We start from the raw sequence: 13446 nt of genomic DNA on the forward strand, positions 1-13446 counted from the left end.
TTTTTTTTTATCTCTTAATCATCTTACATAAATATAACTTCTTATGTAGTTCCAGGCATCACACATGGGCATTAAATGACAGCCACAAAGTGATAACCAGTGTGTGGGCTTCTGTAGCCATTTTTCTAGAAGATCTGGGAGGGGCTGAGCATAACCCTAGCCAGTCATCCTCTTGGATATAGTGAGGCATTCAGGGCATGTGACCCAAACAGAGTGAATTGCAGGACTCATGTCATGGTGCTAGAAGTCTCTTTTCTGCCTGAGTTGCAGAGAGGGTGGGACATGCTGGCAGCCTTCTTGTTTCCATGAGAGAAGCTGGAGAGAATGGAGTTAACACAGTGGATGGCCGGCTGAGGATACAGACTAGAGTGACCAACTGATTCCAGACTGTCCTGTGTTTAAAACTTCAAGTCCCACATCCTAGGAACCCCCTCAGTTCTGGGCAGACTGGGACAGTCTCTACCTCAAGGACAGAATGAGGTATGTCCTGATGACATCATTGGAGCCCCAAGTCCCAGCCCTGCCTGTGGACTTTCCCTGGCTTCTGCCTTTTGCAACCAAATCGGTCCTGCCTGAGCTAGAAATGGGCAGCTTAGGGGACAGGAGCATTTGTGTGGTTTAGACCAAATCACTGAAGTCTTCCAGTACTCCTTGATTTCCCCATCCTTAAGATGAGTGGCTGGATGACTTTTATGTCCTCTCCCAGCCCCGTAAAGTTTATGCATTTGTGTCAGCCCAGTCTTGCAACCTCCCTCCCCCAATCTCTTAACATCAAAACAAAACAAAACAGAACAAACCTGCTGTGCAGAGTGTTCCAAAATTCAAGCAATGTGCTTGAGCTGATGTTATCATCCCTTGGCACGGTTTTACCTAGATGAAAGTGAGGACTATTGAAATATCTCCTTGCAACTTTTATGTGGGAAGAGGGCTGGAACCCTAGGCATGAAATGGTATTTATTTTGCTTGTGATACGAAACAGCCGGAGAGTCTTCATGAATCAGGTGTGTTGCTCATCCTCGGTGACAGGTCTCAGGGGGGAGCTTCTGCCGGCGACCCGAGGCAGAATGTGTTCTAAGCCACATCTCTCCGGAGCACAGAGAGACGTTGTCTGGGAGGCAGGATTCCTGGGTCCTAGAGTAAGCACTTCATTACTTAGTGGTTAAGAGTTGATGATACATTTTAACGTATATTAACATATGTATTCCCTTCACCTGTAGCATTCTTCCCCAGGACTGGGTTTTATTTGACTAATTTCCACTTATTCTTTAGGTCTTTTTGAATGTTGCTATGGAGCTTTTACTGGCATGCCTAGAACAGCTTGGTTTCCATAGTAATCGTGATGAAGCAGGGTAGATACTGGTTGTCAAGCACACCATCTCATCCCGCCCCCCCCCCGGCCCTTTTGGTAACAGCTCCTCCTTTCCTTTGGGGGCAAACTCCCCCCTTTCTGTGTGGTTCCAGTGGGGCTGTTAATCATCGTGCCCACTTACCTTCCTATAGGGGTTGCCAGGTAACCAGGCTGGGCCAATCATAGTCCCCATCCCCCACCCCCCGTCCTGCACAGTGAGTAGTCCATAGATGGGCATTGGGCATGTGACCTAAGTGGAGACAATCACAGTCGTCTCTGGAATTGACTTAGAGAGATCTGAGAGAGGGAGGGTCCTTGCGATGGGTCTGCTAAACCAGAAGTGTGTGCATCTAGGGATACCAGAGGCTCTCTTAGCCGCACTGAGAAAAATGATCAGCATTAAGAGAGAAAGAAGGCAGGGCACAAAGCGAACAGTGATGAGGAATGGAATAGGAATGAGAGCCCTCTTTAGAGATATACTCCTCATACCATAAAATGGACCCTTTTCAAGTGTACAGTTCAGTGGTTCTTAGTGTAGTCTCAGGTCAGTGCAACCATTGCTACTATCTAGTTCCAGAACGTTTTCATTACCCCAGAAGGAAACTCTGTCACCTTTAGCAGTCACTCCCAAATACCCCTCCCTCTTCCTAGCACCTGAAGACCACTAATCTCCTTTCTATCTCTATAGATTTGCCGATTTTGGAAATTTCATCTGAATAGAATCATACCATCTGTAGTCTTTTGTTCCTGCCTTCTTTCACTTGGTATAATGTTTTCAAGGTTCATACATATGGCAGCATGTTTCTGTACTTCACTTCTCTTTATAGCTGAATAATATTCCCTTGTATGCACATACCACATTTTGTTTCTTCAATCATCAGTTGATAATACATTTGGCTTGTTTGGGCTGTTACGAATTACGCTGCTATGAATTTTTCACAGAATCTCACACAATTGTCATAAATTATTTCCAGATAATTTGTTAATGTCTGTCTTTCCCATCAGACTGTGAATCTATGAGTGCAGAAGAGCTTACACAGTGCCTAATGGTTAGTAGGTGCTCAGTGATTATATAATAAAGGGAAGACATAAGAGTGTGATCCCCATTTTACAGACGGGGAAGCTGAGGGTTACGGAGATTAACTTGTCTAAGTCGTGCAACTAGTGTGTCCATCATAGCTCTTCATCATAAACAACAGAAGCCGACTCTGGCTGATTTAAGAAGAAAAAGACCTATGGAAAGCCTGTTGGGGAGTGCACAGAATCACCAGGAAGACCCAGGTTTACAAAATGAGCTGGAACAAGGGAGGCAGGATGGCAGTTGGGACCGAGGCCAAAATGATGCCTAAGGAGCAGCCTAGTGAGGACATGGCTGACATCCCTGCCTCCCCCCGGCACAGAGGTCATTATCAGCACAACACTGGTACCATCACTGGCCTGGATACCAGACATTGCTGCTACTGTTACTGGCCTCACCAGAAGGCCTTTTCCACTGGCCCTACTTCTTCGCATTACCGGCTTCTGATTGAAAGCCCAGGGGTCCGTGACTTACCACAAGGAAAGCTGGGATAATGAATGTCTGGCCTTTTAGGCTTTTATAGTGTAAGTGGGGTCTGCCTTACGCCAGCACTCCTAGCGGGGTCCTGGAACAGGAAGATTTAGTGTTGGGTAGAAAAAGATAACTTTAGTAATAGGTAGAAAGCCAGATCTCTCCAAATTGAATACACTATAGTTGTTTGATAGCTTCTGACAAGACACCCAGTCCTCTGAACCTTTTGAATCAGTGAAAGCCTTACCGGGTTATTTTTCATCTAGTCCCCACTCTCCAAATGTCGGGTGTCAAAACTATGACAGGTCATCATGTACTGAGGGAGGCCTATTAATTTCTTATCTATTCCCCACCTTTTATTTTAAAAGCAAATCCTGCCAGAACACAGTGCTCTTTTAAATGTAAGCGGAACTGAGAGCCTAAAACAAAGCAAAGCAAAACCAAACCAAACCAAACCAAACCAAACCAAACCAAACCAAACCAAAAATACGTAGAAAAACAGGAGGACCTCAGCCTCTGATTTTGTCATGCACATGTGATTGGGAAGTTTCCCTGCTGCTTTAGACCTTGAGAGGAGTGGCCTGATGGCTGTACCTCTTTGCCACCCTCTGTACGAAAAGGGACTGTATTGAGAAACATGTGGCTTTCTCCTTGTTAATGTCCCCAGGACTTGTCATGTGTGAACTCCCTGTGGCATTTCTTCTACATCACCTCAGGGGAAGCTGGCCCCAGACCATCCATCTTGTTGCCCATGGAAACAGACTGGTTGCACCATCTGAGAGGCCTCATCCTGAATTAAACAGTCTTTGATGAGATCTGTGTAAAAATGCACCCACTCTCCTTTGCTCCCTGGGGTGCATAGATAATGAAGCCACATAATCATTCACAACCACCAAGGAGATGCCAACCTCCCTGTATTTAAGCCAAGCAACCTCAGGTTGTTATAATAACAAAGAAGAAAATAGATATGGAAGTAGTGTTAGACAAATGTTAGGTAAATTTAGCAAGTGAGCAAGTGTAATCTCTCTCTGCATCTCTATCTTATCACCTGTGCAATGGGAATAATCTTATCAGTACTGTGTTATCAAGTTGTGTGAGGATGAGCTAAGTGAAAATGTGTAAATTGCTCAGGGTAAGACTTGGCACATTGTGTGTGCTAAATGAATGCTAGTTATTATGTTGGTTTCTTGAATCTGTCACCCAAAGGAAGCTTCAGTTAGGTCCTGCTCCTTGATTGATAAATTAAAAAGTTAATTAAGTAGCTAATTACTCCCCTCTAAATTTTCTTGTGGAAATCTATCCAAAAGCTAAGGTCTCATTGTCCTATTTTAATGAGCCTCAGAGACAGTAGGAAAGGCTGATATGGAAATTGAGGAACATGGCAGTGCCATCTTTCTGTACATGCAGCCTCTGGGCACTGTCCTGAGGGGTGAATTTGCTTCAAATTCTGGCTCTCTCAGTCCTGGCTAGGTGCCCATAGGCCAACCCTTTCCTTTCTTTGGTCATCCATTTCCTCAACTGTAAAAAGAGGGGGTGAAAATGCTCTTCTCAGTTCTAGATGTTTCTGTCAAATGTGTAGATGTTGGATCTGAGTTTGTTGATTTTCTAGAATAAGATGGTGTAAGTTAAGCTTGTGCATCTTAGAGTCAGAGTCCTGGGTGCAAGTGCAGTCTGCATGACTGGGCAAATTACTTAACCACTCACTCTGTGTCTCAGTTTTTTGATCTGTAAAATGGGGATGATAACAGTATTTCCTTCAAGGGTTGTTGTGAGGATTAAATTAGATAGTGCATAGTGTCTGGGGTCTTATGAGCTCCTACTAAGGTTTAGCTATAATAATAACAGCCATTGGAAGGTGCTTGTTTTTAAAGCTAACCAATGTTCGCGTTCTGCATGGAGCACTGGGTGTTATAGGCAAACAATGAATCATGGAACACTACATCAAAAACTAATGATGTAATGTATGGTGATTAACATAACATAAAAAAACCCAACAACACAGGGAGTAAATAAAGCTAACCAGACTTAGCTTCTTTCCTCCGTGGTCTTAGTCTTTTCCTTTGAGGCCAAATATAAAGTTTTGGGTAACTGAGAGCTCTGGTTGGTTGAAGGCTGGTTAATCAAGAGTTGGCTCCCCTCCTGTTTTGTGGCTCATGCATATTCATGAGTAGAATTTGCAAGGGGCCTACTAGGCATCAGATGGTACTTGTTTTGGGCACGTACATTCTGAGGGAAGGAAGTGATAGGTTGCTGTGCAGTGGCCACCACTCTGAAACCCTTAGGGCAAATCAGACTCTGGGAGATCCAGGTTGGATAATATCTTAGCAGAAGTGGAAGCAGCTTCTTTAGAAAAAGAAAAAATCTATCTAATATCACATTTTGTCTGAGTGCATCAGAAAATTTATTTTTCTTGGAGATAAATCAAAAAGAAGCAACTGCCCCATCCACACAAAAGTAATAAATAGTAATAAAATCTCCTGTGAACCGTCACTTCTTAGTAACCTGGACCCAGAAGATGTGGGTTCAAAGTCAAGAGTAGAATGATAGTAGATGCATCACATAAAAACACAAAGAACACAGAGAACTGGTTATGGATTTATGACATGTTTATGAGGCTGAATATTTGCTTTTTAAAGAGCCTCCTTCCCATAGCTTTGCAAGGAAAGGCCGCTCTGGGGAATGTTTCTGCTTGGCCTCCTGGAGAGTGATGGGGGGAAAGAGCGGGGAGGAGGCAGAGGGGCTATTTATCTGGTGATGGAAGAGCAAGGGAGCAAGTGACCTAAGTCCCAGCCCCTTTGCATAGAAAGTAAACTCAAGGGTCTTAGGTCAGCATCTGGGCAAGTGGTCCTTCTGGGAGAGAGATCTTATAGTGAGTCCTGTCTCCAGGTAGCTCTTGGGTTCCAGGCCGTGGCGTCCTTGGCACACTGATAATGGACCCATTTATCTTCCGTAGCTCTTGGTTCTCCTTCTGCTGCCCGTGGTCTACTCTGTAACCTCCCTGCCCACCTCACCAGCCATCCAGTCCCCTAGGAGCACCATCCTGTAGGCCTTCCTTCCCCAGTGTGATCTCTGCCCTCACCATCCTCCCACCCATTGAACCCATCACCCTGTCCCAGATCAATCAATTTTAGTGCCTAACTACTGCTAATATCACCCATTGAGCACTTACTGTTTGCTCATTGCTAGGTGCTTTACAAATATTAACTGAAATCCTTACAAAATCCCCCAGAGATGGGTATTCCCAGCTCCATTTTTCGTATGAAAAAACTGAAGGTTACTTGGTTGCTTGACTTATCCAATGTCTCACAACTAGTTAGAAGCAGAGCCATGATTTAAGCCCAGACCCTCCCTTTCTCTAAGATCTGGACTCTTTACAACCCAGTGGTCTTCAAACTACGTGGCACCGTAGGACTTGTCTCAGAACAAATATATCACATAGAAGATAAATGATTGGAAGTGGGGCTGTTCCATGGAGACCAGGGATGGACACTCATCATATGCTGATGGCCTTTTGTTTTGTGTTCACTTCCAAGGGGAATTTTATGTATTAATTAATCCAATGGGATTGGATTATTTTTGAGCATATACGTTCTTGTTGTAAGCAAGTCCCTTGTTGGAAGCAACTAACCTACCCTCCCTGGGTTTGTAAAATGGGAATAAGGCCTCCTCGTATGTTGTAGTTAGATTTAGAGTAGGTAATTGTGTAAGGTGATGGTATGTGGGAGAACAATTCCAAGATTATCAGGACTGATTTCTCATTTATTGCTTTCTTTAAAGACACCAGAATCCAGGTGGGCCTTAGAGGCTCTCCTGCCCTGCATAGCAGGGAAGGTCCCATCCACCTGGGAAAACATAAAGGGTGCTGGTAAATGTTAAGTCTGGGAAGAGATGAGCACAGCTGTTCTCATGAGCCAGTCAGGCACACTACCTTTGAAATGGAACATTTATATTCCAACTTCCCAGGTGCTTTGTAAAATTCTTTAGTTCAGTTGCTCTTTATGACAACTCAGAAGGCTCTGATTCTGACATCACCCCAGACAGTGGATGGCTGGGGGATGGTTATTTCTCCTAAAATTTCTTTCTCAATGGCTGGATTCCCTGAAGGTAATATTCCTGCTTCAGGTTACACTTTATGGAGTGTCTTTCCCCTGGAACAGAGCCACAAGTTGGACTGCAGAGAGGGACTCAGGCCAGGAAACCTGTGTTAGGGACGGGGCCGCGGCAGAGAGGAAATAACCACGGACCCTTGCAGCTGCCACTCAAAGGAAGAAAGCTGTTCTTTCTTTCTCTCTTATATCCTCTCCCTCCATATGGATGTCCTTAGCAAGAGCCATGGAGGTCTCCAGTTACCCCGGAGTATTTGTTAGTGTTCCCACCAGATGCATAAGAAGTAGAGTTGCCAGAAAGGGCCTCTGGTTATACAGACATTTCCCATGCAGAGTAAGTGACTTGGGGAAATTGTATATGCCTTTGGGCTGAGCTAGGTCACGTGAGGCCAGGATGTGAGAGTACTCTGCTAAGGCATATAAAAGCTGGAAGTGTCTCATGGGTCCAAATCCCTTACTTCGAGTCAGAGCATTTGAGAGCTGGGATTCAGGAGACACTCCAGGGCCCTGGGAGGTTGTGATTTGCCCTGACAGGTTTCTCTTGGGTCTATTAGTCAAGGCACCTGGCTGTGAGTGAAAGAGACTTGAGGAAGAATAAAAGAGCAGAGGGAATTTATTGACCTATGTGCATGAACAGCCCAGGACTGGCTCTCGGGCTATGGGCATGGCTTGAGATCCCCTGTGACTCTGTGTCTTTCTCTCCATTTCATATCCTTGCTCACCTCTGTACTGGTTCAACACCAGGCAGGCTTGTCTCAGTGGTGACAAAGGTAGCCAGGGGCACCTCCCAGCTTTTGTTGACCTCAGAGCTGGTGATCCTAGAAATAAGGGAGAGCATCATTTCCAAAATTCCAGCCCAAGTACCAGGAATGACATGATTGACCTGGCTTGGTTCACGTGCCCATTTCCTGAAGTAATTGCTCTACCCAGGAGAATTCTGATTGGTACCATCAGAAGCTTGAGAGGATGGGGCTGCCCCACCTGAACCACATGGACTGCACATGGGGGAGGGGGATCCCTCAGAGATGCTGGGCAGACGAGAAGGCTCCTCTGCAGGGAACATCTCTATGCCATCAGCATGGCAGAGCTGAAGGGCCATGACGCCTGCTCTCTGAGATCATAGCCCTGTTGGGGAGTGTGGCTTGTCCTCTGCCTTTCTTGTAGAATGATAGAATTTGGTTGCCTGTGGTAAGCAGAACAATGCTCCCCCAAAGATGTTTATACATCCTACTCCCCAGAAACTATGAATACGTGATGTTACCTGGCAGGGGGAATTAAGGTTACAGATAAAATTAAGGATTCTAATCAAATGGCCTTAAAATAAGGAGATTATCCTGGATGAGGCAGGTGGGCCTAATGTAATCATAAAAGTCCTTTATTAAATGGGGGAAGAAGATGGCAAAAGAGTCAAAACCTGAAAAGTGTCATTGGGAGAAAGACTGTCCTGGCTTTGAAGGTGGAAGGGAGCCATGACCTAAGGAATGTGGGCGACCTTTTGAAGCTAGAAAACGCTAGACTTGGATTCTCCCCGAGAGCCTCTGGAAGGGAATCCAGTCCTGCTGATTTTAGTCCAGCGAGATCCGTTTCAGACTTCTGACCTCTAGAACTCTAAGATAATAAATTTGTGTTGTTTTAAACCATTATGTTTGTAACAATTAGTTACAGCAGCCAGAGGAAATTAACACACTGGCCAGCATTAGAAAGACATTGCTTGACCTTCTTTGCATCCAACTATGGCTGCCACTGAATCTTGGGTATAGGGGGAGTGGCTGTGTGGCAGCTCCAGGGACCCTCAGGCACCAGGCAGTGCCCTCTCTTCTCCTTCTTCATCTCTTCCATCCTGCTCTCTAGATGTGGATGCCAGTTGGACCACCAGGATGAGGCCATACCCTGTAGGAGGTGGAGGTATGAGCTGGAAGGAACAGAGCCAAAGAGCAGCCTTGAAATTTCTACCTTTATACTTTGACTTGAGTGAGAGAGAAATTTTTATCTTGTTCAAACCGCTGTTATTGTGGGTGTTTTCAAAACTCACAGCTGGAGCCAAACCTAATAATTTTGGAAAGAAAAGGCATTAACACTGACCTGTCAACAGATCTAGTCTCTACAAGGTGAGAGCATCCCAAGGGTGTTCCAAGGATGATTCCGGGGTTCCTCCCTGATCCATGACTTTTCCCGGGAGCCCCCAGGGTCTCTTCCACCTGGGGTTGCCATCTTGGATTTGCGGATTTGCAGCGCTCAAGGCCATCCGGTCTCCTGCTTTGCTGTTAGTGCCTGTTCTTCAGCAGCAACCCTGACCAGCCCTGATTCGGCTTGGCCCTCTGGCTCTCTGAACCCTACGCTATTTTGGTGAGCACCTGTGACCCAGTTCTGACCCCAGGAAACTTACTCCTACCCTGGCTGGCCTCCTCCCACCCCATATCCCACCTACATACAGTTAAATAAGAGTGTAAGATTTAACTAATATTGAAGACCTTGTCTCTAGGTCTCTGTGTGTGACTTCAGAGGAGATCATAGTTCTAATAGTTAACATTTACTGAGTACCATGAGACAGAAAATTGACTAGTGCTTTATATATATATGTTTTAAAGATTTTTGTCTGTTTATTTATTTGAGAGAGAGAGAATGAGAGATAGAGAGCACGAGAGGGAGGAGGGTCAGAGGGAGAAGCAGACTCCCCACTGAGCAGGGAGCCTGACGCGGGACTCGATCCCGGGACTCCAGGATCACGACCTGAGCCGAAGGCAGTCGCTTAACCAACTGAGCCACCCAGGTGCCCCTAGTGCTTTATATTTTAAGTGCATTTAATCCTTGGAATAACACTAGGGGCAGGTACTGGTGTTATGTCACTTTACAGGTAAAGAAACTGAAGTTGTATTAACAGAGAAGTTAAATAACTTGTCTGAGGTCATTCAACTGCCAAATGACAGAGCCAGGGTATAAACCAGGCAGTCTGATTTTGGAGCCCATGCTGTGTATGATATATTAGGTGTACTGTTTCCCAAGCCCAAGTACTTTCATCTTCTGAGTAGTACTTTACTCAGCAAAATGTTTAGAGGATCATGATAATGGTTCAGGAAACCAGGCAGGGTCACCCCGTATGGTTGTGTGGACTGGACACTGCACAACTCAGGAGGTGCCATTCACATTGGCATCTATGTTAATTGTAACCCCTGGAGTTGTGCAGTAGAGAACATACACAACTATATGTGGCCACTCTAAGGCCTTGGGACTTACATAAGCTGATAGCAGAAGGTCACATGGAAATGCCAGGAACTCAGTTGGGGAGCTATTAAAAACTGTGCCTGGGCGTTAGTGTTGAAGATTAGGAATCAGGGAAACAAGCCAAGGTAATGGGAGTTAGAAATGCAGAGGATTCTTCCTGGGGCAGTCTGACAAAATCCACTTGATGGTTTCTTTCACTCCCAGGCCTGCACTAGATGACTCTTTACAAACGGGGGAGGATTTAGTTTTGATGTTATCATAGAAATAATACATGCTTTTTTTTTTTTAAGATTAATCTATTTATTTGAGAGAGCATGTGAGAGGGGTGGGGGGGGGGCAGAGGGAAATGGATAGAATCCCAAGCAGACTCTCTGCTGAGCAGGAAGACTGTCATGGGGCTTGATCCCACAGCCTCAAGATCATGACCTGAGCCGAAATCAAGAATCAGACACTCAACCGATAGAACCACCCAGGTGCCCCTAATACATGCTTATTGATGGACATTTGGAAAATATAGAAAAGCTTAAATAAGAAAATAGTAGTCATCCATTGTCCATGACCCAGAGAGAGCCACTGTTAATATTTTGTTGTATTTCCTCCAGACTCTCTTTTCTGTCTCTTGATGGATGATATATATATATATATATATATATATATATATATATATATATATGAGAAAGAGAAAGAATGACATATTTGTATGTGGTTGATCATGTTAAAACATTAACTCATACTATTTGTATAATTTTCACCCAGGCTTCTAGAATGGTTCAGATGGGACTGGGCTGACTCTTGCTTGTCCTGGAGCATCTTTAAAGCTCTACCTGGCTGCTAACACAAGCTACTGGGTGATTCTTTCCAAAACAAATAGGATTGAAGGGGAGGAGTGGGAGCGATTGTTGGGACAGAGAATGCATCCCAGTCAAACCCAGGAGTCCCAAGTATTGAGGGGCCACTGGAACACAGGGGCCGGCACACAGAGCCAGGAGCCTGTTTGTACACCGGGGAGCTTGGTGACCTTGCAGGTGATAGACTGGTCCTCCTGAAGGAGATCTTTGAGATGATGTGGTCCAGCCTCCTCCCTTGCCTTCATCCCTCTCCAGCCCCACCTTGACAGCACAAACACATTTTCTAGGTGAGAAAACTAAGACCTGGGAAGGTAACTTGACCTTCTAGAGGTCATGGAACAAGTCATTAGTAGACTGAGACTTGGGGCTCTTGACTTCCTTCCAATAATCCAGCATGTCCAAAACTGCATGCTGGGGAAGGCCAGATTTACCATATACTCTGGAATAAAGACATGTTCCATGCTTATAGCGGCATTTTGGTCAAAGGCTGCACACTGTCATCCACTCACATTCACAAGTACCTTAGCTTTCTCAAGGCTCTGAGAAGACCTGCAGCAAAGAAACCTGTTGGAATTGGCTCAATTCAGTGTTCCCCTGAGCTTGTGTGGACAAGGAGCTCTTTTCACATTAATTATCTAGTCACATCCTTAGGAACATCCTTGGGGGAAAGAAAGGCTGTGGTACACCGTACTGGCTGTCCACTTAGGCCAGCAAGGACACCTGAGGACATCAGCAATGTCACACTGGGTCAGAGCCACAGTCCTTCTAGCCCAGGAATGTACTCTGTGTTAGGGCCACCAAGGAAAGTGTTGCAAGAGCATGTGGCTGCCCTCCGCTGAGGCCAAGCTTAGAGGCCGGAGACTGGGTACTCCTTAAGGGCCTAATAGCTTCATATGACACTGTTGTCCCCAAATGGTTTCAAACTTTTGAAAATTTCAAATAGCTTATACTAAATAAATTCCATGGATGCGAGTTCTTGTGTGTCTTGTTCATGGCTGTGTCCTTAGTGCCTAGAATAGTGCCTGGTACACCATAGGCACTCAGTAAAGACTTGCAAAATAAATGGGATTAAATTTCCAATTCCTTTTGAGGGTGCAGAATTCCTTTGGGTGACATAAAAATCTTGAACTTTTCCTTTCCAGGCTCTGACGTACAACTTAGGATTCAGATTAAAATTTTCTTTGAAATTTATGTGTGTTGAGCGCCTAGTGGATGTGAACCCTGTACCAGACATGTTCCCATCTAAATAAACTCCTATATAAACTTTCAGTAATCCTGTAACGTATGATCGGTCTCCATTTTCCAGGTGAGGAGGTTGAGGCTGGGAGGCGTGAGGTGACTTGGCCGAGGTCTTGTTCTAAATCAAGTGGCAATGCCGAGATTTGTGACCCCACGGCCAGAACCAGGTCGAGCTCATTAACGAGAGCCTGGGGGTGATCAAAGTACGCATGAGACGCATGAGGAAGAGGCAGGCCCCAGAGGAAGACTCCTCCCGGTTATAAAGGAAGGCACGTCCTCTTCTGAAAGGTAGTTTGCAGCAAGGACCGGTCATTAAAGCTGTCCTGGGTGCTAAGCAGGCACCCAGGGCCACCTGTCATGTCTCGTTGTGGAAAATAATTCTGAGTAACTCTGAGAATTGAGAAACATGAATAGTTCTCAGCTGATCGAACAGCTGAGGCACCAAGCCTGCCCAAGCCTCGGTTACAACAACACAGTGTCATATCACCTCAGCGTGTCTTCCAATTGTCCCGGCCACTCAGCAGGTTGGTATTTCTCCTTCCATTCAGCCCTTCGAATGCCCAGGCATTGATCATGATAGCTCCAGAGTAACTTTTTTTCAGTTTAACTTAACAATGAAAGAAAACCATTATGACACCTGGTTGCCCCCTGAAAGCGGTGTCTGTTCCCTTTGAGCTCGAGCACACAGGGCCTAATTAAACTGTGTTCAGGAGAAAGTGTCTAGGTGGATGGGAGGGCTGGTGGATGGAAAATGATGTCTCAGCAGATTCATAGGATGTCAGAGCTGGGAGGAGATCATCTGGCTCTTCATCTTACAGAGGAGGAAACCCAATAGCTCACGTCGCTATTGACTGGTGAAGTTGGACTTCAAACTCAAATCGCTTGATTTTTGGTGCAGTTTTCTTTCATCTACAACATCCTGCTGTCTTGAATACAAGCTTGGCTCCGCCATTCATGCTGTGTGACCTCACACAAGCCTTTAACCTCTCGGGTCTTGGCTCATTTGTAAAGTACAGGCAATCATAGCTCCCTACTTCATGGCGTGATGGTAAGGAATAAATGAGACTTTGTAAAGTACTTTCCCAAGTGCCTGGCCCACATAATTGTTCAGTAAATTAGAGATTTTAAAAATTC

This window comes from Callorhinus ursinus, unplaced genomic scaffold (genome assembly GCF_003265705.2).
Source record: "Callorhinus ursinus isolate GAN/ISIS: 27379988/994484 unplaced genomic scaffold, GSC_fseal_2.0 scaffold5, whole genome shotgun sequence".
Lineage (NCBI taxonomy): Eukaryota > Metazoa > Chordata > Mammalia > Carnivora > Otariidae > Callorhinus > Callorhinus ursinus.